General features: G+C 40.1%; 1 protein-coding gene across 18 annotated transcripts in view; it reads right to left on the bottom strand.

Annotated features, from left to right (window-relative positions):
* Window positions 1–27,513, bottom strand: part of LOC105468948 (teneurin transmembrane protein 4) — a 3,228,145-nt gene that overhangs the window by 1,439,130 nt on the left and 1,761,502 nt on the right. The window lies entirely within an intron of this gene.

Below are 27,513 nucleotides of genomic sequence, written 5' to 3' on the forward strand. Positions count from 1 at the left end.
ATTTATTTATTTTTAGAGTCTTGCTCTGTCACCCAGGCCGGGGTACAGTGGCACTATCTTGCCTCACTTACAATCTTTGCCTCCCTGGTTTAAGCAATTCTCATGCCTTAGGCTCCCAAGTAGCTGGGATTACAGGGTACACCACCATACCCAGCTAATTTTTGTATTTTTTTTTTTTTTTTAGTAGAGACAGGGTTTCACCATGTTGGTCACACTGACCTCTAATTCCTGGTCTCAAGTGATCCACCTGCCTCAGCCTCTCAAAGTGCTGGGATTACAGGTGTGAGCCCCTGCGCTGGCTTTATATTTTTTGATTTAGTGATGTATTTAATGCATACAATATATTTCTTGGGGTTATATGATAGGTTAAAGGGACCAAATCTCTTGCTCATCTTTATGCTTCATATCTTTCCGTATTTAGCGTTCTTATAAATGTCCAGTTTTTGTATAAGAATTTCTCCTTTCTAAGGCTTCTACTTCCCATGTTGTAACAGAAAGGTGTGATAGAAAGAACAGACCGGCCAGGCGCAGTGGTTCACGCCTGTAATCCCAGCACTTTGGGAGGCTGAGGCAGGCGGATCACAAGGTCAGGAGTTTGAGATCAGCCTGGCCAATATGGTGAAACCCCGTCACTACTAAAAACACAAAAAGTAGCCGGGCGTGGTGGTGCAAATTTATAATCCCAGCTACTCAGGAGGCTGAGGCAGAACTGCTTGAATCTGGGAGGTGGAGGTTTCAGTAAGCTGAGATCATGCCATTGTACTCCAGCCTGGGCAACAGAGACAGACTCCTTCTCAAAAAAAAAAAAAGAACAGACCATTGGGAATCTCAATCCCAGTTCATCTCCTTATTAGGAAATTTAAAAAATATATTGCAATATTTAAAAATTTAAAAAACGTATTGCAATATTTATTTTGATTACTGAGTTTTTTGGCAGCCTCTTAAACTTGTCAACAAAGGTCTCACTCACCTCACCCTGGTCCTGATTCTTTACCACATTTCTCTTATCAATTGCCAACTATCATGTTGTCACATATGGTCCTATTCAGTCATTCAGAAAACTGCATGCAAATCCATATTTCTACATAGTCTGGGCTGTTGATCTCCTTGTAACCTTGTTATAAACAAGTTCTCACTGTGATGCAGCCTAGGGCAGGTGCAGGAGCCCACACTCGAATATTAATGAGTGGGAAATGGATGATTTTATGATTCCCGACCTTTCCGCTTTAATCCATTAGGGAGTATAGATTGGTTAGTAGTTACTACAACTGGACAAAAGCTGTCTAAGTGGAAAATTGATCCTGGTAAGTGCATGCATGGTGGTTCCACTCATTAATACTTCCCATTTTAGCATTGTAAACTTTCACTCACAGATATCTCAAGTTCATGCCCCAGTGCACCAAGCTGAAGATGCAAAAGACTTGGCACAAGCTGACAGAGCTGTCTTTTTTTTTTACACGTTAATTAAAAGAAATGGTATAAAAATCAGCAGATCAGCACCAGGCTCTAGGAAGCAGCCCCAAAGGCCTTCTCACCCCAAGCTCAATTGGCCTCCTCACATCCAGGAAGGTTTTGCAGATACTTGCAGACATCAGTGCAGGCTCATTTTCTCTGACTCTATCAGAAGCTCACTTCACTGTAGAGGACATTTCATGAAGAGAGAACTGTGATGTGGTGGAAAGGGCATGGGGAACTGGAGTTCTTGATCTAATTCTCTTTTGCTACTGGTTTCTGGACTTTAGTTTCCCCCTTTTGAAAAATGAGAGGGTTGGATTGGACACTCTTTAAGGACTGACCCTGGAACTCTACGATCCCCTTGCGTACCCACTCTCACTCATATATGCCTCCATGTCTGCCATTTTACTAGATTATAGTAGAAAAAGGTTCCATTTCAACTGCTGAATCCAATTAATTAGTAGCGTATAACTGGAGCTCCATGTTGAAAGATTTCTGAAGCTGTACCTGACCTCAGAAAGACAAGTTTGCATGTCCCCATGGGGTGGACTGGGACTGGAGATGGGGCCATGCTGGTTCCTGTATTCTATTTGTTCCATGCATTGCAATTCCCTTCCTTGTACTAGATTAGGAGCTCATTGAGATATGAATTCTGTTCTTTCATCTTTATATCCCTGGCATCCAGCTTGCGGCCTTTAAAATAATAGATGTTCAAAAATGTTGAAGGATCCAATGGAGGAATGAAAGAACACCCATCATGTAGCTCTAAAACTCCACGTATCTTCAGGATATAGGGTGTTTCTTTGAATGCCTGCATTTTCTCTGTATAATGCAACACTTGGCCTCCTACAGTTCTCAGTAACAGTAATGTGAATGTTTGGGTGACTGGAAGAATTCTATAGCAAAAAGGTATAAAGACGGGGTAATTACATGGTTTCTGGAATCAAAGTGTTTGTGTTCAAATCCCAAACCTGCTGTTTGAAGTTATCTTTGGGCAGGTTTCTTCATATTACTAACCAACAATTCCCCCATCTGTAAGATGGGGATAATAATTGTACATAAATCATTGGTTGGTAAAAGGCCTAAATTAACATGGGAGTCCACAGTGGAGTGCCTGGCACATATGAAGCACTCAGTATATATTAGTTATTATCATAATTATTAGAGAAGTACGAAAATGTATTACATACCATACTGGAGCCAAGGCTATTTCATGGTTTCATAGTATGTCTCAATAAATCAAGGCTATTTTGAGGGAGACAAGCCAAAAAATATCTATCCTTTTGAGAGGGTGCGGAGTGTTGGGGGATTGTGTGTGGGAGAAGGAAGAACACGGAAAAGTTGAAATTAAGAACCCAGAACCTTCCCACCATCTCCAGATAATTTTCCAAAGCCCCTTATCCCGAAGTCTTATGAACATTTTCCGTCTTCACAACCAAGTTCAAAGTGGCTTTGTTCTATCCTTAGATCTCTTCAAGATCCAGATATAATGTCAGTGCATAGGTTTCAGCTCACAGTTAAATGGCTTTAGTGTCTGCTTTGAATTCTTTTACCAGATTTCTCTGAGATTCACATTAACATGAAGCTAGAAGGATGTCCCAGTCTCCCACCAGTCCAGTTAGCCTAGTCTGACACATTAAACCTACATTTCTGAGAGTGACAGACAATGTCATTTTGTTTGTTCTTGGGTAAAGCCCTGTCACTTTCTCTGCTTAGAGAGGTCTGTTCAGTGTATTGATGGCCCCAATCAGGAAAATCCACTCTAGTCTGGATAAGGCCAGAATGTTTAGGGAAAATACTTTTTGTCTGGAGATTAGGCTGGTGCCTCAGTTGGTAAGACTGGGGAGTGAGAAGACAGAAGCCTCTATACTTGATTCACCTGCCTAGGAACAAGGAGCATGGGATGTGGAGCAAGGTAAACTGGCCTAGGATTAAATCTCTGTTCTATATTTTACCAACTGAATCAATTTAGGTTACTCAAAATTTTTGAGTACAGTTTTCTGAACTGTAAAATTATCATAACATTAAGCATTATTAAATTAAATAATGTATAGAAAGTGCTTAGCATATTTACTGGCACAGAATAGATATTAAAATATGGTAAATATAAGGATTATTAGAGTCATTACTATTATCATCTTCATCATCAGCCTCCTTATCATTAATAACATAGAGTATAAGCCAAGATTCCTATATGCCCCTTCAGGATATGAGAATCTACCACCATTGGATAATTTGGTCAAAGACTTCTTGTAAATTGCAGAAAAGATCCTCTTTCTCCAGTTCAAATATTTGCTCATCTGGAGGCAAAGGAGAGCTTGCTTTAAAGATTAATATGAGATGCAATTTTAAATTTCCCATGTTGGAATTGGGTATTCTAAATAATGACCTGGAGATTTGAATATTAACATTCCCTAAAGAGGAAGTAGCCAAATGGCATTCTCTATTGCTTTCCACAAATCCAATTAGTGAAAGCTCAATTTACAATGAATCATGGGAGAGGTGCATGGAAAGAACGCTATCTAGGAATAAAGAGGGATATGATCTAGTTGAAATAACACTCATAATTAATATTTGCACTACTCTCTGCAGTTTAAAACACAATTGCATAAAAATGACCTTTCCAACAACCCTATGGGTGCATGTTATTATTATTTTTCCATAATCCAATCCCTCACTAAACCCTGCTGACTGTATGCCTAATTGTACCTGGATTCCAATCTTTCCTCTCCATAACAACAAATACAAATCTACACTAGGGCTCATCACCTCTTACCTGAAGTCTATCAATAGCCTCCTCACTGATTTTCCTTTCTCAGTTTCACTCCCTTTACTTTATCTTCTATTCTTATGCCAGAAGGCTTTTCCTAAATTACATACAAGATAATTTTACTCCCCAGTATAAGACTTTTCAAATTCCATACCTGCGAATTACCATGAGATCCTTCTTTCTCCCTCCCTCTCTTTTCCTCCCTTCCCTTTTTCCTTTCTTCCTTCCTTGCTTCCTTCCTTCCTTCCTCCCTCCCTCCCTCCCTCCGTCCGTCTCTCCCTCCTTCTCTCCCTCCCTTCCTCCTCTCTCTCCCTCCCTTCTTCCCTCCTTCCCTCCTTCTTCCTCCCTTCTTTCCTTCCTTCTAGTGGTATTTGTTGGGCAAATTCTTCCTCATAAATTTCATGTTAAAGCACCAGTAAGCACAGCTACTTCAGCAGAGGCAGAGTGGGAGAATACATTTAGCACTTGCTTGCACTCTGCTCCCTGATTCATTGCCCCACTCTAATCCAAGCAGTTGATGGAACACAGTTTGACATGTAACCGGCCTGTAGAATCAAGTTCAGTTATCGTACCTGGCAAAAGAGTCCAGGTTTAACTCACCAGGCTCCTCAGTGAGGAATTAGCCCGAGTTACAAAGGCAATTCAGAGAAGTGGGCCTCCCAAGGCACAGGGTTGAACTGACGCTGGTGGAGGGAGTGCAAGAGGAGTCGAAATGGGGAATGATCAGCACACCCACCTGCCACTCCACTTTTTGATTCAATGGAACCTTTTGCAATTACCTGAAAGAAATATTCATGCTCACACCTTAAGACTTTTCACAAGCTGGATTGTTTTTCCAACCCAATACCACAGATATTACGTCCCTGTGTAACCTCTCTGACTTCCTTTCCTTGCTTTAGGCTGTTTTGTCTTGTACATCCTTTACATATGACTCATACTTAACTCTTTGATACTGCATATCACCAGGTGCTGACATCACAGTTTTATTTTTTATTTTTATTATTTGAGATGGAGTTTTGCTCTTGTTGACCAGGCTGGAGCACAATGGCACAATCTTGGCTCACTGCAATCTCTGCCTCCCAGGTTAGAGCGATTCTCCTGCTTCAGCTTCCAGAGTAGCTGGGATTACAGGCGTGTACCACTACATCTGGCTAATTTTGTATTTTTAGTAGAGATGGGGCTTCTCCATGTTGGTCAGGCTGGTCTTGAACTCCTGACCTCAGGGCATCCGCCCGCCTTGGCCTCCCAAAGTGCTGGGATTATAGGCATGAGCCACCACGCCTGGCCACATTTTTATGTGTTTCTCCCACCAGACTTTAAAAACAGGGAACATGTCCTATTCACGTCTTGGTCATAACCACAGTGACTGGTACATAGTAGGTGCTCAATATACATGTGTTGACCTGGACATAGGCTTCATTTCACAAGTAAACAAATGTACAGATGGCATACAAGCACTGGCTAAATGGTCTGACTGAGACGATGACCTGTAGGACATGATTATTTGCTTTACAAAAAGATTTGATTAACAAGAACTGAATTAACAAATGACTATTCTCAAGACACAGCTATCACATTGTGAGAGAGACACCATTATCTCACCAATAAAATGGATTAACTAAATTTGGGGCTGCAACCTAATTCTGAAGCCTGCATGGAATAAGATGATGAGTATGATGGGAGGAAGAGAATAGAAGAGAAGAAATACATGGGCAGGATACAGGGCTTTCTGGCAACCATAAATAGTGCCCTCAGTAATCTGAGCTTCTGACAAGAAAATCAATGAATAACAGCTGACAGCTGATATATGGGCAATCACCATAGAAACAGCATGGCTCCTAGGATAGGTCAAGACTTGACTGTAGCCAAATCAGCATATTATCATATCTCCAGAAAGAATATAGAGCACCAAAGCAGAGGGGTTCCTTTACCATGGGAAGCATAAAGAGAAAGAAAATTGACAGAGCAGTGCAATGCTCCCCAAGAAGAGAGACACTGAACCCAGAAAGCATGAACACCCCAGTTGCTAGAAAAGCATTTTCTCTTTGGGGACAGAAAAAGCTTCATCAGACCTAATCTTAGCTCTCGTGAAAAGTTCTTCCTGATAATCTTTTTTCTTCACTTTGTTTCTTTTCCTTCTTTTTATTCATTTCCTTAACTTATGGGTATGAAAATAGTAATTAAACACGTGTACTCTGGAGTCAAACAGTCTCAGGTTCCCATCCCAGTGTTGTCCCTGATTAAAAATGGAACGTGAGTGTGTAACCTGGGCAGCTGCTATCTTCCTACATGTCTTAGTTCTTCTTACAGAAGGGCGCTACTCCTGCTTTCCAACTCCTCCAGTGCTCTCTCTGATGGCTGGAGCCTGTTGTGCCTGCATGCACACAGCGGGCTGGAGGGCTGGGGAATAATGCCTTGAAACTTATGCTTAGCAGACCTCAACCAATGACTGATGGAAGGTGGTACATAGATACCCCGTCTCCCTTGCTCTTCTGATGGGATAACTCTTATGTAAGTGTTCTGCGCTGGCTGCTGGCATTTCCCCGTGGGATTGAGTTCCAGTTGCCCACAGTGGTATCTGACTAGATGATGCACCCTTTGTTGGCTGTTTTCCTTTTCCTGTCTCACTCCTCTACTCCCCCATGGACGTTTCCTGAGATCATCTCTCAAACTACTTGCACTTGAATCCTATTTTCAGAATTTGTTTCTGAGGGACCCAAACTAAGAAAGTGACTTCATCTTTGCAGTTTTCATTTTCCTTTTTTGAAAATGCTGACCATGGTACATAAATGCAAGTTGTGAAGATTATATAATACATGCAAAGTTCTTAGGCTAGTGCCTGGCATATCTGAATGCTTTAAACATGTTATCTATAATTCGTATTCTTGCTGTTAATAGCTCAACATATACTAGATATGCCAGGTACCGTGTTAGATGGTATGGAGAGGATGATGAACCAGAAGCTACTAATCTCTGCCCAAATGGAACTTACAATCTCATGGAAAATAAAAGTTAACTAAAATGCCACATAACAAATGCTACAAAAGAGAGAAATGTGTGGTGCTGTGGGAATACATAATAGAACTTAACCTGGTATGAGGGCCTCAGATATTATTTAATACGAAGCTGACATTTAAGTAATGATAGGTGTTGGCCAGACAAAATGTGTGTGTGTGTGTGTGTGCACATACATGTATTTACAAGTGTGTGTGCACGTGCATGTGCAGACACATGCACATATGTAAGCAAAGGCAGTGTTATAGGTGGAGAAAATTGCCTATCAAAAGACCTATGGATATGAGAAACAAAAACGGAGAGTAAAGAGGAAGTAGGGAAGAAAAGAGGGAGAATAACTATTTCTAATTGTCTTCAAGGAACAGAAAAAAAGTGGTCTTTAATCTGATTTCATATTCCTCAATCACTATGTTAGTTCCTAAGTTTTTTGCTTTTTGTTTTGTTTTGTTTGTTTTTTGGTACAGGGAAACCAGACACATGTCTCGTGAGCAAACATTGCCCTTTACTCACTCAAAGAAATATCTGTGCATTGCAGACAAACACATTGATAGGTAGTCTGATTTCATTTGAATTTGTGTATTACGAGTTAGGTTATGATCAGGCAATTTCCTTGAGTTATGTCAACTCTAGGCTATTAACAAGGTGGAGTTTATGGAGCTGTGAGGCTAAGAATGCCAACCCATGGCTGTGTTATTACAGGGTGATGCCTCCCATGAGTCTTCTTGGTGAGCTCTCTACTTCTGGGGCAGTCCTCTCTTGACAATGTGCCTGATTCTATACCAGCACAAACATTCATCCCTTCCCTTATTCTAGATTCTAGATCCCTCTCTTGTAATGCCAGTAAATGTATATCCTTGGCAATTTAAGCAGCCAAGACCATTGCTGACTGCCTAAGTAATCTTCTTTACTCAAGTCCTGGGCCCTGGAGAAGTTATAAATCAGATGGCTGTGGTGGAGGTGAATTAAATATTAGTTGGTGCAGCTCTTTGAACAGTTAGAAGGGAAAGTGCTCACTAAATGCATGTTATTATTATTGCTTCTGGCTATAGACACTCAGTCATCAGAGACCCCTTACTTTATACATGTTTCTTTTTTTTTCATTTAGTGGTTGTAATGAAACGTGTCTGCTTGCAGGTATACCCTGGTAGTCTATCTTGGCTTTAATGCTGAGTAACTTCAAGAGACAATGACCACTGGAATTGCTACCACTCAGACATCATCAAGAAGACATATGTTTTATTCTTAATTGAGTAGTATGGATTATTTTTCTTTTCAGTATTACTGGAAAGGGGTACGAGTGGATTTTCCAGAATGGTGCAGTAAAAATGAAATTTGATTGATTAATTCAATAGCTATGGCTAAGAAGCATCTTGTGCAACAGTGGAGAGGAAATGCACCGTGCCCTACAGATAGAAGCTGCATAACTCACATTTGTTTGAGAGAGAGGCTCCTGAGCTAGATTCTGGCTTCTTGGAGAATAGCTCACTCTTGGAAGTATAAGTCAAGTTAGACGACTTATTTTCCTCATGAGCTTCATCTAGTCAGTTATAACTTTGAGACATTAGAGTACAGAAGGCAAATCATATGATAAAGCTGTTTAACAAGTCACCATTTATTTTTGCCATGGTTCTTATGGCAGAAAACACTTAGCACCTGCCTGTGGGTGGGATTCAGAGGAGTTCTGACTCCACAAAGAGGCCTGTCGAAGGGGTCAGTAGCTGACTCTACATGGCAGGGAATTTTAATTTGGGATATTAGAACTCATGACATTGTATGAGAAATTCTGTAGGTGAACACATTTTTCTGGGGAAAGGGCTATACTATTTCTGCAAGATGTCTATGAATTCCAGTAAGTAAAGAAACACTGTAGTGAAAACTAAACTCACGGACAAGTGGCATTGGAAGGTATGTTATGTTTCTAATATATCTTTGAGTCTAACAACCATTTGGCCTGAGATTTCTTTTCCCTAGAGATACCCTCTAAAGCTTTCAGCAGATTTCCAGAAAATGTGAAAGAGGCTTATTTAAAAGGAAATCTGCATGATCAAATTAAAGACAGTATGGATCCCTACTTATTCTTCAGGTCTCATTGCAAATATAATGTCCTCTTTTCTGGTTTCCCATAACACTTTGTATATTTATAACATGCATATATCTCTTTTAAATGTCTGATATCTGATTAATATTGGACTTTTTGGAAGCAGAAACTCAGTGTTTTTCAACATTACACTCCTAGACATTAGAGTCAGGTATACTCTTGATAAAAGGGCTCCTCACATGGTGAGAACTGTATCAGCAAGACTCCAAGGAGGTCAATGCAGGGCTCTGTGTTAGTTATGAGGCTTTCAGTTGTGAACAGCAGCTACATGGCTAGTTTAAGTCAAAGAGGAAAATTTACTATTTACCAGTGGTGGAGGGGGAAGAATGAGAGCTGGCTTCAGGAATGATTGGATGCAGAGGAGACTCAACCAGCATCAAGACCTTCTCATCATCTGTCTTCTCTGCTTCTCTTTCATATTAGCTCAATGTGTTCTCACTGCAGATCAATTTTTCTCCCTGTCATGGTGAACACAGTGAACCTCCATGTTCAGTGTTTCACATTCATTACTTCCTCCAAATTGGAAGCAACTTTTTGGAATAAGCAGACTAAATCTGCTTCTTTCATATTACAAATGATGAAACAAAATCAAGGGTGCCAACTAATTTGAATAATATCACACATCTAGAAAGCAGTGGAGCTATAAATAAAACCTTTCAAAATGTGTACATAAATGTGGAAAAGCCTGAACTTTGGTATTATTTACACCCTTATTTAAATACACAGGTAACCTCATCTTTCTGAGTTTTGGTCTTTCTAGCTGATAAATAAAGAGGGGAGAATGACATCAACCCATCAGGGTTGACCAGAATTGATTTGTATATATTAAACACACACACACACACACACACACACACATATATAGACATACATATATATAGAGAGACTATATATACAATAATGTGCAGACTATACTTTCTGTGTGACTGTGCACATGCACATGTGTACAATTACATGTTTAAAAATTCCTGGCACATAGTAGGTTGTCAATAAATATTGACAAAGTCAAGTATCTGACTCATCTACCAAGTGTATAAAACATTACTATAAAATGAACTTCATGGAAAACCCTCCCCACAGCTTAATTTTTATTTGCCAACATTTATTTTCTCTTATCCATCACACTTTCATCTGCTTACTTTATTGGAGTTTACTGTGTTGTATTTGGCATGCTATTTCAAATACAAACCTACATTCTTAGAATTTTTTTTAAAATTCATTCAAAACTATTTGTTGAGTTCCCTACTTTATGCCACTATTCTGATCCCTGGAGGATACAACTGTAAATGAGATAGCTCAAGTCTGCCCTCAAGTACTTTACATTCTCTAAGAGAGAGAGGCTACAAACTAGAAACTACATAAATTTCTAATAAATTCCCAAGGTGAAAAGACATACACTGGGAAGAAAACAGGAAGCAGCAAAGGGATAGAGAATGCAGAGACGGTAGAATTTTGGATGAGGCCTCAGAGTAATCTTCTCTAAGAAGCTTCTGTTTGAATAAAATCTTGAAGACTATAACAGTCCGGACTATGGGACAATATGGTACACAAACACACCTGGCAGAGGACACAGCTAGTGCAAAACGCCTGGAGTAGGAACTAGTTTGGCTTTCTTTAAGAGCTACAAGAAAACTAGAGTGAATAAGAGAAGGTGGTAGGAGATGAAGTTAGAAAGGTGGCCAGGAGTGAGATCATGAGAGAGCCTTCAGGTCACAGTACAAGTACGTGAAAGCTTCTCCATGCCCTGGGCAGCCATGGGAGAACATGTGAGCCAGCATCTTGAACTGATTTTCTGGGTGACGGATGCACTGCAGCAGCCAGTGGTGGAAAAAGGGACATTGATTTTGAAGAGATGATGATAATTTGGACAAGGAATTCTGGAAGAAGAAAGAATTGATCAGATTTGGAAAATACTTTGAAGGTATTATCTGACAGGATTTGATGATGAAAAAGAAGAGACTGTATGGGTTTTTGAGCTTCAAAGCAAGCTTGTCCAACCTGTGACCCAGGACAGCTTTGAATATGCCTCAACATAAATTCATAAACTTGTTTAAAACATTATGAGATTTTTTATTATTTTCTTTTTTCTTTTTTAGCCTATCAGCTATTGTTAGTGTTAGTGTATTTTATGTATGGCCCAAGACAATTCTTCCTCTTTCAATGTGGCCCATGGAAGCCAATACATTGTACACCCAGCTTTAAAGGAAGAGATGGACATTTAAAAATCTGTTCTAATAATAGCCAGCATTTCCTGAGCAGTCTATCAGGTCCTGTCCTAAGTGCTTTACACTCACTATGTAATTTTACACAGATCTCTCACCTATTAAGTTTCTATATTGTTCGTTTTGTTTTTTAACTGACTCTGCTTCTGTAGATATCATTGGCTTTGTTTCCCATTTCCTATGCTGGGCGCAGCACTTAGAACTAATGGCAAATCAAACTTAAAAACTTAAATCCCTTCCACTTTCCTGGGGAGGGCTTCCTTACACCACCTACTGGTTCTTTGCTCTTGTATCCTCCAGATAATCACTCTGCCCTTTCAAGTCTCGGCCTACCTAATTGTGCCACCTCAGACCCCCAGGACAGGGGATCAGCACCTCTGTTCCTGGCATTCCTGTTCTTCAGCATCATGTATTTAATTATTTTGTGTTTATTTGTTATGCATGAGGGACCAGATAAAACAATTTGTACTCCCAGAAAAACTTATAGTACAAAAGTTTTCTAATCAGGTCTTAAATGGATGCTATGAAAATAATACAAGCTTCAGTAAGTCCAGCTCTCGGAGAAAGAATCAGATGAACTCACTGAATGATTTTCTAGGCCTGGTATTCACACAGTTAAGTGCCTTCCCTGTCATGTTTATTCATAAAAGCGAGGGTAAATCTCAAAACCCACATTTGCTTTCACCATAACATGATGTCATGGTTAGTCTACAGGATGGCAGGCGCTGAACATCCAGTGTAACAAAAACAGGCATCCTCAAAATCAATTAGATCAATCTTTACCTAGGCATAATACAGTTCTCACTCCTTTAAGTCAAAGCTTTATTATTAGGTATTTTGGTAATTTTAATTATGAATAATAAAATTAATAGGTAAAACCCCCAACTAGGTTTTAGGCAATGCTTCACAATGAGCAAGCGCAGACATAAACTGGAGGAAGAATGAAAGTCACTGATAGTTCCTGGGACTTGCTCTTGTCTTTCCTTCTATAGCCTGCTGGCATTGAAGAAATTTATTGATTTGATGACATACCCTGGAGCTGAAAGACTGGCAGCCACATCCATTAGGCTTCTGGACACCATCATGTACTACGCACCAACTCACATGCAGTACACAATACTTGGGAGTCAAGAGTAGGCAAAGTTCTCAGGACAGCAAGGAAGAGAAATATACGTATGCTGTTTCAGAGCTGTGCTTATTTTAAAATGACATTCCATTAGCCAGGCTAAGCTTGGTTTTGTTCCTGACACTGTAAAATGTAAATTATTTCACCAGCTGAGACCTCAGTTTCACCATTTCTAGCATCAGTAGACTATACCAAATGATGTCTCAAGTTCTTTTAAGATGTGATTTTCTCAGAATCTAGTTGTTCTTTAAGACATCATTTCAAAGACAGCAAAGTGAAAGATAAACTGATGAACATTTGTGCCCCAAATCAAATCTCTTATAATGAAGCCCCAAGTTGAAAAAAAAAGTCAATTAGAAGAGCAAATAAAAACTGTTATAAATTCAGTGATGCAAAGACATATGCATTCACGGTTGGGCAGGTTAAAAACACCTCCTCCTTTAACTTCTAATCTTCCCAATCTAATAACAGAATCTAGTTTTGAAAGTTACAGAAGAAATAGAAAATGAGAACAGACCAATAAGTGAGGAAGAATTGTAGAAAGCTCTTAAAGAACTGCCTGAAAGATCATAGATCTTGAGAGATTTTACAGTGATTAAACTCAAGCATTCAAGAAATACATACACATATTTATTATAATATGTTCTGGAGAGAAGAAGATGGGAAAACTATCCAATTTGTTTCACAAGACAGATTTGATCCAGATCCCCAAAGGTGATAAAATATTATGCAAAAAAGAAAACAAATAACCTAAACTATAAATATAGATTCAAAACCTTCAGCTAACTACTTCAGATTAGAGTTTAACAAGCTAATATTACTGATTCAATAATCCAACAGGAAAATATCCAGTTTCAATATAAGGAAATTGAATAATGTAATAGAAGTTTATCAGCAGGCTAGTAATAAAAAAAGTAGATGATTATTTCAATATTCCCTAAATGCATTTGATAAAATTTAATAATTTTCATTTTTTGAGTTGGAATAATTCTTTCTTAATATGATGAATATTCCTATTGTAAACCTCAAACCAAATGACTTTTTATTAGGGGACACGAGATGCAGATCTGTAAATTAGGGATAAAACAAGTTTGCCTACTCTGCCCACCATTGTTTTTTTTTTTATTTTTTAGTATTATTATACTTTAAGTTCTAGGGTACATGTGCATAACGTACAGGTTTGTACATATGTATACTTGTGCCATGTTGGTGTGCTGCACCCATCAACTCGTCAGCATCCATCAACTCGTCATTTACATCAGGTATAACTCCCAATGCAATCCCTCCCTCCTCCCCCCTCCCCATGATAGGCCCCGGTGTGTGATGTTCCCCTTCCCGAGAACAACAGATCTCATTGTTCAGTTCCCACATATGAGTGAGAACATGCGGTGTTTGGTTTTCTGTTCTTGTGATAGTTTGCTAAGAATGATGGATTCCAGCTGCATCCAGGTCCCTATAAAGGACACAAACTCATCCTTTTTTATGGCTGCATAGTATTCCATGGTATATATGTGCCACATTTTCTTAATCCAGTCTGTCACTAACGGACATTTGGGTTGATTCCAAGTCTTTGCTATTGTGAATAGTGCTGCAATAAACATACGTGTGCATGTGTCTTTATAGCAGCATGATTTATAATCCTTTGGGTATATACCCAGTAATGGGATGGCTGGGTCATATGGTACATCAAGTTCTAGATCCTTGAGGAATCGCCATACTGTTTTCCATAATGGTTGAACTAATTTACAATCCCACCAACAGTGTAAAAGTGTTCCTATTTCTCCACATCCTCTCCAGCACCTGTTGTTTCCTGACTTTTTAATGATTGTCATTCTAACCGGTGTGAGATGGTATCTCATTGTGGTTTTGATTTGCATTTCTCTGATGGCCAGTGATGATGAGCATTTTTTCATGTCTCTGTTGGCTGTATGCATGTCTTCTTTTGAGAAATGTCTGTTCATATCCTTTGCCCACTTTTTGATGGGGTTGTTTGTTTTTTTCTTGTAAATTTGTTTGAGTTCTTTGTAGGTTCTGGATATTAGCCCTTTGTCAGATGAGTAGATTGCAAAAATTTTCTCCCATTCTGTAGGTTGCCTGTTCACTCTGATGGTAGTTTCTTTTGCTGTGCAGAAGCTCTTTAGTTTAATTAGACCCCATTTGTCAATTTTGGCTTTTGCTGCCATTGCTTTTGGTGTTTTAGACATGAAGTCTCTGCCCATGCCTATGTCCTGAATGGTACTACCCAGGTTTTCTTCTAGGGTTTTTATAATATTAGGTCTAACATTTAAGTCTCTAATCCATCTTGAATTAATTTTCGTATAAGGTGTAAGGAAAGGATCCAGTTTCAGCTTTCTACTTATGGCTAGCCAATTTTCCCAGCACCATTTATTAAATAGGGAATCCTTTCCCCATTTCTTGTTTCTCTCAGGTTTATCAAAGAGCAGATGGCTGTAGATGTGTAGCATTATTTCTGAGGACTCTGTTCTGTTCCATTGGTCTATATCTCTGTTTTGGTACCAGTACCATGCTGTTTTGGTTACTGTAGCCTTGTAGTATAGTTTGAAGTCACGTAGCATGATGCCTCCAGCTTTGTTCTTTCTCCTTAGGATTGTCTTGGCAATGTGGGCTCTTTTTTGGTTCCATATGAACTTTAAAGCAGTTTTTTTCCAATTCTGTGAAGAAACTCATTGGTAGCTTGATGGGGATGGCATTGAATCTATAAATAACCTTGGGCAGTATGGCCATTTTCATGATATTGATTCTTCCTATCCATGAGCATGGTATGTTCTTCCATTTGTTTGTGTCCTCTTTTATTTCACTGAGCAGTGGTTTGTAGTTCTCCTTGAAGAGGTCCTTTACATCCCTTGTAAGTTGGATTCCTAGGTATTTTATTCTCTTTGAAGCAATTGTGAATGGAAGTTCATTCCTGATTTGGCTCTCTGTTTGTCTGTTACTGGTTTATACGAACGCTTGTGATTTTTGCACATTAATTTTGTATGCTGAGACATTGCTGAAGTTGCTTATAAGCTTAAGGAGATTTTGGGCTGAGACAATGGGGTTTTCTAAATATACAATCATGTCATCTGCAAACAGGGACAGTTTGACTTCTTTTCCTAACTGAATACCCTTGATTTCTTTCTCTTGCCTGATTGCTCTAGCCAGAACTTCCAACACTATGTTGAATAGGAGTGGTGACAGAGGGCATCCCTGTCTTGTGCCAGTTTTCAAAGGGAATTTTTCCAGTTTTTGCCCATTCAGTATGATATTGGCTGTGGGTTTGTCATAAATAGCTCTTATTATTTTGAGGTACATTCCATCAATACCGAATTTATTGAGCGTTTTTAGCACGAAGGGCTGTTGAATTTTGTCAAAAGCCTTTTCTGCATCTATTGAGATAATCATGTGGTTCTTGTCTTTGGTTCTGTTTATATGCTGGATTACATTTTTTGATTTGCGAATGTTGAACCAGCCTTGCATCCCAGGGATGAAGCCCACTTGATCATGGTGGATAAGCTTTTTGATGTGCTGCTGAATCCAGTTTGCCAATATTTTATTGAGGATTTTTGCATCGATGTTCATCAGGGATATTGGTCTAAAATTCTTTTTGTTGTGTCTCTGCCAGGCTTGGTATCAGGATGATGTTGGCCTCATAAAATGAGTTAGGGAGGATTCTCTCTTTTTCTATTGATTGGAATAATTTCAGGAGGAATGGTACCAGCTCCTCCTTGTACCTCTGGTAGAATTCAGCTGTGAATCCATCTGGTCCCGGACTTTTTTTCGTTGGTAGGCTATTAATTATTGCCTCAATTTCAGAGCCTGCTATTGGTCTATTCAGGGATTCAACTTCTTCCTGGTTTATTCTTGGAAGAGTGTAAGTGTCCAGGAAATTATCCATTTCTTTTGATTTTCTAGATTATTTGCATAGATGTGTTTATAGTATTCTCTGATATTAGTTTGTATTTCTCTGGGGTCGGTGGTGATATCCCCTTTATCATTTTTTATTGCATCTATTTGATTCTTCTCTCTTTTCTTCTTTATTAGTCTGGCTAGCGGTCTGTCAATTTTGTTGATCTTTTTCAAAAATCAACTCCTGGATTCATTGATTTTTTGAAGGGTTTTTTGTGTCTCTATCTCCTTCAGTTCTGCTCTGATCTTAGTTATTTCTTGCCTTCTGCTAGCTTTCGAATGTGTTTGCTCTTGCTTCTCTAGTTCTTTTAATTGTGATGTTAGAGTGTCAATTTTAGATCTTTCCTGCTTTCTCTTGTGGGCATTTTGTGCTATAAATTTCCCTCTACACACTGCTTTAAATGTGTCCCAGAGATTCTGGTATGTTGTATCTTTGTTCTCATTGGTTTCAAAGAACATCTTTATTTCTGCCTTCATTTCGTTATGTACCCAGTAGTCATTCAGGAGCAGGTTGTTCAGTTTCCATGTAGTTGAGCGGTTTTGATTGAGTTTCTTAGTCCTGAGTTCTAGGTAGATTGCACTGTGGTCTGAGAGAGAGTTTGTTATAATTTCTGTTCTTGTACATTTGCTGAGGAGTGCTTTACTTCCAATTATGTGGTCAATTTTGCAATAAGAGCGATGTGGTGCTGAGAAGAATGTATATTCTGTTGATTTGGGGTGGAGAGTTCTATAGATGTCTATTAGGTCTGCTTGCTGCAGAGATGAGTTCAATTCCTGGATATCCTTGTTTACTTTCTGTCTCGTTGATCTGTCTAATGTTGACAGTGGAGTGTTGAAGTCTCCCATTATTATTGTATGCGAGTCTAAGTCTCTTTGTAAGTCTCTAAGGACTTGCTTTATGAATCTGGGTGCTCCTATATTGGGTGCATATATATTTAGGATAGTTATCTCTTCCTGTTGAATTGATCCCTTTACCATTATGTAATGGCCTTCTTTGTCTCTTTTGATCTTTGATGGTTTAAAGTCTGTTTTATCATAGACTAGGATTGCAACCCCTGCTTTTTCATGTTCTCCCTTTGCTTGGTAGATCTTCCTCCATCCCTTTATTTTGAGCCTATGTATGTCTCTGCATGTGAGATGGGTCTCCTGAATACAGCAGACTGATGGGTCTTGACTCTTTATCCAGTTTGCTAGTCTGTGTCTTTTAATTGGAGCATTTAGTCCATTTACATTTAAGGTTAATACTGTTATGTGTGAACTTGATCCTGCCATTATGATATTAAGTGGTTATTTTGCTCGTTAGTTGATGCAGTTTCTTCCTAGCCTCGATGGTCTTTACATTTTGGCATGTTTTTGCAATGTCTGGTACTGGTTGTTCCTTTCCATGTTTAGTGCTTCCTTCAGGGTCTCTTGTAAGGCAGGCCTGGTGGTGACAAAATCTCTAAGCATTTGCTTTTCTGTAAAGGATTTTATTTCTCCTTCACTTATGAAACTTAGTTTGGCTGCATATGAAATTCTCGGTTGAAAATTCTTTTCTTTAAGAATGTTGAACATTGGCCCCCACTCTCTTCTGGCTTGGAGAGTTTCTGCCGAGAGATCTGCTGTTAGTCTGATGGGCTTCCCTTTGTGGGTAACCCGACCTTTCTCTCTGGCTGCCCTTAAGATTTTTTCCTTCATTTCAACTTTGGTGAATCTGGCAATTATGTGTCTTGGAGTTGCTCTTCTCGAGGAGTATCTTTGTGGCCTTCTCTGTATTTCCTGGATTTGAATGTTGGCCTGCCCTACTAGGTTGGGGAAGTTCTCCTGGATGATATCCTGAAGAGTGTTTTCCAACTTGGTTCCATTTTCCCCCTCACTTTCAGGCACCCCAATCAGACGTAGATTTGGTCTTTTTACATAATCCCATACTTCTTGCAGGCTTTGTTCATTTCTTTTTCTTCTTCTCTCTTTAGGTTTCTCTTCTCACTTCATTTCATTCATTTGATCCTCAATCGCTGATACTCTTTCTTCCAGTTGATCGAGTCGGTTACTGAAGCTTGTGCATTTGTCACGTATTTCTCATGTCATGGTTTTCATCTCTGTCATTTTGTTTATGACTTTCTCTGCATTAATTACTCTAGCTATCAATTCTTCCACTCTTTTTTCAAGATTTTTAGTTTCTTTGCACTGGGTACGTAATTCCTCCTTTAGCTCTGAGAAGTTCGATGGATGAAGCCTTCTTCTCTCGTCTCGTGAAAGCCATTCTCTCTCCAGCTTTGATCCGTTGCTGGCGATGAGCTGCGCTCCTTTGCGGGGGGAGATGCACTCTTATTTTTTGAATTTCCAGCTTTTCTGCCCTGCTTTTTCCCCATCTTTGTGGTTTTATCTGCCTCTGGTCTTTGATGATGGTGACGTACTGATGGGGTTTTGGTGTAGGTGTCCTTCCTGTTTGATAGTTTTCCTTCTAACAGTCAGGACCCTCAGCTGTAGGTCTGTTGGAGATTGCTTGAGGTCCACTCCAGACCCTGTTTGCCTGGGTATCAGCAGCAGAGGCTGCAGAAGATAGAATATTGCTGAACAGCGAGTGTACCTGTCTGATTCTTACTTTGGAAGCTTCCTCTCAGGGGTGTACTCCACCGTGTGAGGTGTGGGGTGTCAGACTGCCCCTAGTGGGGGATGTCTCCCAGTTAGGCTACTCAGGGGTCAGGGACCCAGTTGAGCAGGCAGTCTGTCTGTTCTCCCATCTCAACCTCCGTGTTGGGAGATCCACTACTCTCTTCAAAGCTGTCAGACAGAGTCATTTGCGCCTGCAGAGGTTTCTGCTGCTTTTGTTGTTGTTGTTGTTGTTTAGCTGTGCCCTGTCCCCAGAGGTGGAGTCTACAGAGACAGGCAGGTTTCCTTGAGCTGCTGTGAGCTCCACCCAGTTCGACCTTCCCAGCAGCTTTGTTTACCTACTTATGCCTCAGCAATGGCGGGCGCCCCTCCCCCAGCCTCGCTGCTGCCTTGCCCTGAGATCAAAGACTGCTGTGCTAGCAATGAGGGAGGCTCCGTGGGCGTGGGACCCTCCCGGCCAGCTGTGGGATATAATCTCCTGGTGTGCCCGTTTGCTTAAAGCACAGTATTGGGGTGGGAGTTACCCGATTTTCCAGGTGTTGTGTGTCTCAGTTCCCCTGGCTAGGAAAAGGGATTCCCTTCCCCTTTGCGCTTCCCAGGTGAGGCGATGCCTCACCCTGCTTCAGCTCTGGCTGGTTGGGCTGCAGCAGCTGCCCAGCACCAATTGTCCGGCACTCCCCAGTGAGATGAACCCAGTACCTCAGTTGAAAATGCAGAAATCACCGGTCTTCTGTGTCGCTCGCGCTGGGAGTTGGAGACTGGAGCTGTTCCTATTCGGCCATCTTGCACCGCCCCCACCATTGTTTAACATTATTTAAGTAGGTCTAGCTGCTGCAATAAGGCAGATGAACAAATGAAATTGATACATATTAAAATTTTTAAAATCATAGATCCATAAGACTTGTCTGTAATTCTGAAATCCAAAATATTCTGAAAGCTGAATGTTTTGCCTTACTCATTTGGTGCAAAAACAGATCTGAATGTGAATGTTTAGACTGCTGCAGGCATTTTAATATGCTTGATTATGGGTTTTTCCCCAGACCCTGCTGAAGTTGTTATGTAATATATGGAATATGCACCATATTACCATTCAAATTCCGAATTACAAGAAATATCTAGCCCCAAGGGTTTCAGATATAAAATGTTGTGACTCTCTGTCATGTTCAGATGTCATGATTAGTCACAGAGAGCATTTTATAAATCAGATAATGTTTGTTACAATTAGTAAAAATGGTTACTATAACTGGCTGTAGTAAACAAAGTAAATGTTAAAATTATTTATTTATATATCTATCTACCCCCTGCATTGGTAATGTGCTTAAGGGCACGGGTTACATTCTGCTCACTTTTCTCACATTTGTGCTCCACATATTGTTTGGAATAGAAAAAGTAAACACAAACATTATTTTATTTATTTTATTTTTTTGTATTTATTTCTTTTAGACAGGGTCTCTGGCACCCAGGCTGGAGTGTGGTGGCGTGATGTTGGTTCACTGCAACCCCTGTCTCTTGGGTTCAAGGGATTCTCCTGCCTCAGCCTCCCAAGTAGCTGAGATTACAGGCATGTGCCACCACACCTGGCTAATTTTTGCATTTTTAGTAGAGACGGGGTTTCACCATGTTGGCCAGGCTGGTCTCGAACTCCTTGTGATCTGCCCACCTCAGCCTCCCTAAGTGCTGGGATTACAAGTGTGAGCCACCACACCCGGCCACAAACATTATTTTAAAGAATAACAGATGAGCGTACAAGTAAGAAAATCTTTATTAAATTTTCCAATTTTTAATTTTAATGTCTACATTTTATAATTTCAATTAATATTTTGAGAATTTAAATTTTGTTTTGCTTTGTTTTACTTTCAAAATCTAAGAAGAGTTTAATGCAAAATACATTTGGAAAAGCAAAATAAGTAGAAATAACAAAGAACAATTTTTAAATTTTAATTTAAATTAATTTTAAGTTTGGGATACATGTGCAGGACATGCAGGTTTGTTAATAGGCAAACGTGTGCCATGGTGGTTTGATGCACCTATTAACCCAACACTTAGGTATTAAGCCCCATAAGCATTAGCTATTTATCCTGATGCTCTCCCTCCCCTACTGCCACTCCCAACAGGCCCTAGTGTGGGTCGTTCCCCTCCCGTCCCACGTGTTCTAATTGTTCAGCTTCCACTTACACATTTTTTAAAAGACAAGCAATTGAAAGAGAAACCAGGTTCATGCTGGGTTCTTCTACCTACTCTTACAGTGACTTTTGGAAAGTTACTTCCCTCTTCTAAGTATCAACTTCCTTACATAGAAAATAATAATAATAACAGTAAGTGAGGCTGAAAAGCCGTTGATAATCTTACTGGCCATATTGTTCCCCCAATGAATTGCTTGTTAAATGCCCCTTTTGGCCACTTTTTTTCATCAAAGTGTTGCTCTGTCTTTTGTAAATTGATTGGTTTATTTTAAATGTCATGCATGTCATATGTGTTAAATCACTGGCCTTTAGATCCTGTTACAGATTTTAGGTCTATTTTGGGGTAGTCCCTTCTATCGCATTGATATTTGTAGTTTTTCATTCCCTAATAACAAGACATTTTTATATGGCAACTTAATAATATATTTCAATGTATGATAAAGGTTTGAGATAATATTATTGACATAAGCATAGTTTTCGGAAAGAGGTAACAGAATAAAATGTAGTATTTTGTCTACTCCTTCCAGAAACTCCATGAAGGAGGTATTGCTTTTTCCATTTCATACCTAAGAAATCTGAGTGCACAGAGAATTACCTAGAGTCTCATAGTTTGTGAATGGTAAGGCCAGGGGTTGTGTCTAGGGTCCATTTCCCTACCTGGGCAGTATAGAAGTGTTTTTCATCAATTGTCAATATGAATTGCTTAGACAAAATAGACATAGCAACACACTATGTATAGGGCCTTATATATAGGAAGCTCTTGACACTTTTGCAACTATTAACTTCAGAATAGAGAGACTTAGATTGCAAATTTGAAAAGGTAGGTATAGAGAATGACCCCAAAGGAAGGAGGGACTGAAGAAGCCAGCCTTGGACTCAGAGGGTAGAATTCACGTAGGAGGTGAAGTAGTATCTCTCCCTTTCTCTTTTTCTTAATTCAAGTTTTCCATCACTGGGTGGAACTCAAGTTTATTTTTTCCTGTCACATTTGTCAAGTAGGATTTCAATAATTCAGTATTGGCCTTAGCTACTTCAGATGTTTCCCTAAACGGGAATGAGACCTGGAGGACAGACAGGGGAGCCTATTTCTGCAAAGAACCTGAAGGGTTAAAATGGGCTCAACAGTAGTATATATGAAAAGCACTTCAGAAAATCACAGAGCATCACTCTACTCTACTCAGCGATAAGTTAATCCACAAGGCTGGGGTCCCTTCTCATCTAGGATGCCTGCAACCTGCATTCAACAGTCTGCATGCAAATTTACTCTGCTGAGCACAACAATCCCTTCTTTCAGATGAAAGCCCTCCCTGGTTTACTCCTCCAACTTTTTGGTTAAAGCCCCCTATGTTCACAGGTTCTTTCCTAGAGCAGGTTGTAATCGTCCCCATCCTGTTTCCTTCAACCAATTTTCTGTTCAATTTAACTATAATTTACTGAATGGCTGGGGTTGTCCAGCACTGTGCTAGGTCCTAGGAAGACACAGACAATTAAACAAGGACCCCACTCCCAAGAAACTCAGATTATGGCAGCAGGGTGGAGAGAAGATAGACAGCCCTGGAGTCTGTCAATCCTCAGAAATATGGCTAGAGACTTTAGTATACATATAAGCTATGAATGTTTAACTTTCATAGAGAAGTTGGTTTTTAAAAATAAATTTGAAAGGTGAATAGGAGCTTGTTAGGTAGGCAAGGCAGCTGAGTGCAAAGACCATTCCAAGCAGAAGAATCAGCACATGCAAAGACATGGCCAACTGCAGAAAAAAATATAACACACAGGGAGAGAGTGTGTGGAGAAACAGGATCATGATGGGTATGGTAGTTATGCTGAGGAGTTTGAACTTTAACGCAAGGTCAGTCAAGAGCCACTGAGGTTTCAGACGTGGGATGATTACCCAGGGCCTCCTGCTTCGAGGTCATTTCAAGACTGGTTATCATCCACAATCTTGCCTCAGAAATGGAATGGAATTTCCTTTGCCACAGGAATCTGCCCACCCCACACCTGATTCATCTGGATATAACCTTGGACACTGTTCCTTTAACTGTCCAGATTCCCTTGCAAGGACTTTTCCTCCTGCCAGCTCCATCCTTGGTTGGTTCTTACTACTAAAGTGCAGTCCATGGATCAGCAACATCCATATCACCTGAGAGCAAGTTAAAAATGCAGAATCTCAGGTCCTACTCAAGATGTACTAAATAAGAATCTAAATTTTAACAGAATTCCCCAGGAAGTCATGTACATACCACAGTATACTTTCATGCACTGAGACAGGTTTCATTACTAAGCCTGTTTGCACTGTAACAAAACTGCTATCTCTCATGCACCCAGTCTTTATGGAGGAGAGAACAGGGTTGTGGAAGGAAGCCGACATCCTTGAGGGCCATGCCCACCTGAAACTGGGCTAACCACACGCCATGTTGTTTCATTTTATCTTAAACAACTTTGCAAGGTGAGTAGCCAAATGCTCATCTGACAGAGGAACTGAAGCACAGAGAGCTGTCACACAGCCAGGAGTATTTAACCTCATTATGTGTCCTCTTCTCCCGCTCTTTATGAATCCCCAAAATAATAAACCCACCATCTCTACCTATCCAAAAAACAAGGCCCCAACCCAGAAGGGAAAGACACTTGCCAATTTGTCCATCACCTACCAGCCTTGAATGACTACCTTCCCGCCTCAGCCAGTTCATCATTCAGCTCCTCAGCCAGTTCATCATTCAGCTCAAATGCAAATATTCCCATATACAGTTAGGGTTCTCCCAGTGTCCTTCTTCACCTTCCAGCTTGCCTTTTCCTCCTGTGCACGTACTGCAATTAGATTTCACATTCCTGTCTCACACCTGAGTTCCAGATTCTCTGTCAGCACAGTCCTATCTCAGGGAGAGAAATCAAACAGCTGAAAGGCAGCCTGCTCTCAGAGAGGGGAAGAGAAGGGAGGTCAATTCGACATAACTGCCTAACAAAGTATATTTATGAACATCATTGGAACAAATGTCTCCGGTAACTGCAGCCATCACCTCCTAATGTCACATCATGGAGACACTGGAAAACAAATAGGGCTTATAACCTGATTTCCTATCATCTGGTAACAGCATCACTACCTCCAGCCTTCCCAGCTAGGCAGCATATGACTCACACTTCCCTTCTAACTTCCAAGGCACTTTGGGACAAAAAGGAAAAGAAAAGAAATAAAACAATATTTAAAAATATCAATTTCATCAGTAGCTTGTTTCTTAATGCATCCAGGCAATTGATCATCACAAATGGTCTGAAAGGTGCTAACACGAATTACTAGGGACTCAAACTCCCTGAAAATTGTAATTGCTCTAGCACGGGGAGAAATGCAATCATTTTAATTTGGAAGATTCAAGCTATTTTCTTAGAGCCTTGATTTCTTTGAGATTCTTGGCTGTCCCCTTACCTATACTTTCCCTGTGTTCCTAACTCAGATATGTCCTCTCTCTGTCCCTTTCTCTGTGTTTCAGTCACCACTGTCCTTGTTGAGTGTCCTGCTCCCTCCTCGTCCTCTCATTTGGAATGTGCAGAAGCAATCTGCTGGTCTCCTGACTCCAAGCTCCTTTCTCTCCAACCTGCCTTCTGCTCTGGGTTACCATTGTGTACATTGTCTTTTCTCATCCTGGCTGTGAACTCTTTGGGGTCAGGAACCAACCATATCTCTTTTATTTTTCTGTCTGCAGAACCTAGCATAGAACCCATAGCACAATACTGTGGAAGGAAATTCCATTTCTCTTAGCATACTCTTGTTACAACAAAGTAAAACAAATATACAAGCTGAAAGTTTCTCCTGGGCAAGGGATGTTAACTGGAACTGACTTGTTCAATCCTCTTATTTTAAACTGGAGATGTATACGATGTCATTGGCATTCTCTCGATTTGTTATACCACTTTTATTGAATATGAAAATGCTTTGAAAATGCTTTCTGATGGTCACTGCAACCTCAGTCCTCTAAGGACTTAAAACTTATTTTATATCATTTATGCTTTTTTTCTTAAGATATTTCTTAAGATCTTTAACCTTCATTAAATAAGAAGACAAGAATGGCCACAAACATTTCCTGGAAACTAACCCGATAGGTAAGGACAGTCTGCTGCCCTTACACATATTTTGATCAAGAAATATGCCCTAAAATGCTTTGAATGCTGTGCAGGTCCTCAGCAGAGGAGTCTTAAACCCAGCTCCAGGCAAGCTAGACCACACCCCTGCTATGCCCTGTCAAGCTGCATCTATCGAACTAGGTTAGGAGTTAAGATGTTACACAATGTGACCAATGGGATCAGAAGCAATAACATGACCTGTCAGCCAGTGCTTTCCTGACAATTCTGCGGTAAAGGGATTGCCTGCTAGAGAGCTGCAGGGGCCAGGAGGAGGGGAGGAAGAGCTGGTGTGGGAGATGGGGGGAAAGGGCTATTTTATTCCTTACTTACAAAAGTGGTGCTTAGTGGGGAAGAGAGTGGTAAATTGGCTTTATTTCCATAGTCTTATTTTAGAGTTTTGCTTGCAGGTTGCAAAACCAAAAGCCTTTTCTTAGAGGGCAAGAGTTGCAAAACTTTAAATGCAGCATTTCAGGAGCTTGAAGGTCTCTTGGGAGCAGGGTCAGAAAGAAAGTTCTGTAAGGCCCCCTGTTTTCTCAGGGTGAGGAAGGTTCACCTCAGTCAATGCTGTGCATAGATAAGGCCAAGAAATGCAACTGAAGGTTGGGGACACCTGGCGCCAGCTGAGAGATGACTGAATCCTGGCTTGTGTTTGTTGGCATTGGGGCCCAGGGCTGGCCTCAGCTTGTAGTAGAAGAATTCCCTAATTTTGTTGATCGGGAAGAGATGCAGCTCAGTTCCTGTCTGAACTGTGCAGAAGCTACCCGTAAGTGTGTCAGCTAGGACTGATTTACAGAACCACAACCAACAGCTATTTCAGGGGTAGAAAATTTAAAAAAGGAAAGGGTTCTATGAAGAGCAACCTCACTCGCTCAAAACTCTACGTTCCACATTCGCAACACATCATTAGCTGAAATTCGTAAGCACTAACTTCCTAGAGCCCTCTGTCCCATTGCTATAAATTTAAACCTTTATGACAACACTGACCACATATATAGGACCAAAATGGAAACTGAAGGTCTTTCTTTAATAGAATTTATATTTGGCTTCTATGTTGCTTGATACCTGGACCACTCTCAAGGACTTTGGCTTGGAGCTCCATGATTTGGTTACCTGATGAAATTTCTCTCTCTCTAGCCTCTTAAAACCTGATTTCTGCCTTTTCCTTCTAGGCAAACTGGATCCCTGAATTCAGATGTGTATTTTACCACCCAGATCTCTGTGATGGAAAACTCTTACCTAAGTCCATTACCTTACCTTGGAGGCTTCTCACTATGATCCACATATTGAATCCCTCCTTCCATAACTGGCTCTCCTGATTTGAAAGATCAGTTCTGAGGCTCTCTGCCTTAGCTTATCTTATTCCTAAAGCATACAATAATTGCTCTCTCTCTCTCCATGTATATATATAAAATTTTCAGTCTCTTTTCTAGACCTAGTCAAGTGGTCATGAAGTAGTTTTAGCCTCCTGGTTTTATAAGAGGAGGACCAGGTCATCCATTTGCCCTTTTACTGACGACAGTTTCCCCAGAACGGAAAGAGACTTCTGGAGCATTCTGGCAAATTCATCAAGCTTATAATGACTTGAGTTTACCATCTGCCTGATTAGGCTTGAATTATCTATAGGTTATCATGTTGCAAGCCTCAACTCTCCATCTGGTAAACTTGGGCAATGTGCCTTCTTACATGTAAGAACCCTTAATAAAGAGCTTCTAAGAAATACAATCAACAATAATAAATACTTTATCCACATGTTGGAATCACAAATGGAAATTATGACGACCCTTAAATGTGGTTCTGCACGTCATCCAGGTGGCAGAACACCTGGAAATCACAGAACACCATGCTCCTTAGAACACCATGATCATTGCAAAGTTCCACTAAAAACGACACAGTTAATCCCAATCTCCGAACTAGTTATAATTTTTATGAACAGAAAATATGACTAGATTGCTGCATACGAATGCAACCGAAAACCAAAGTACTCAAATCTATTTAAATATATATATATCATGACCTAAGCATGACCAGTTATT

This window comes from Macaca nemestrina, chromosome 12 (assembly GCF_043159975.1).
Source record: "Macaca nemestrina isolate mMacNem1 chromosome 12, mMacNem.hap1, whole genome shotgun sequence".
NCBI classification, from domain to species: domain Eukaryota; kingdom Metazoa; phylum Chordata; class Mammalia; order Primates; family Cercopithecidae; genus Macaca; species Macaca nemestrina.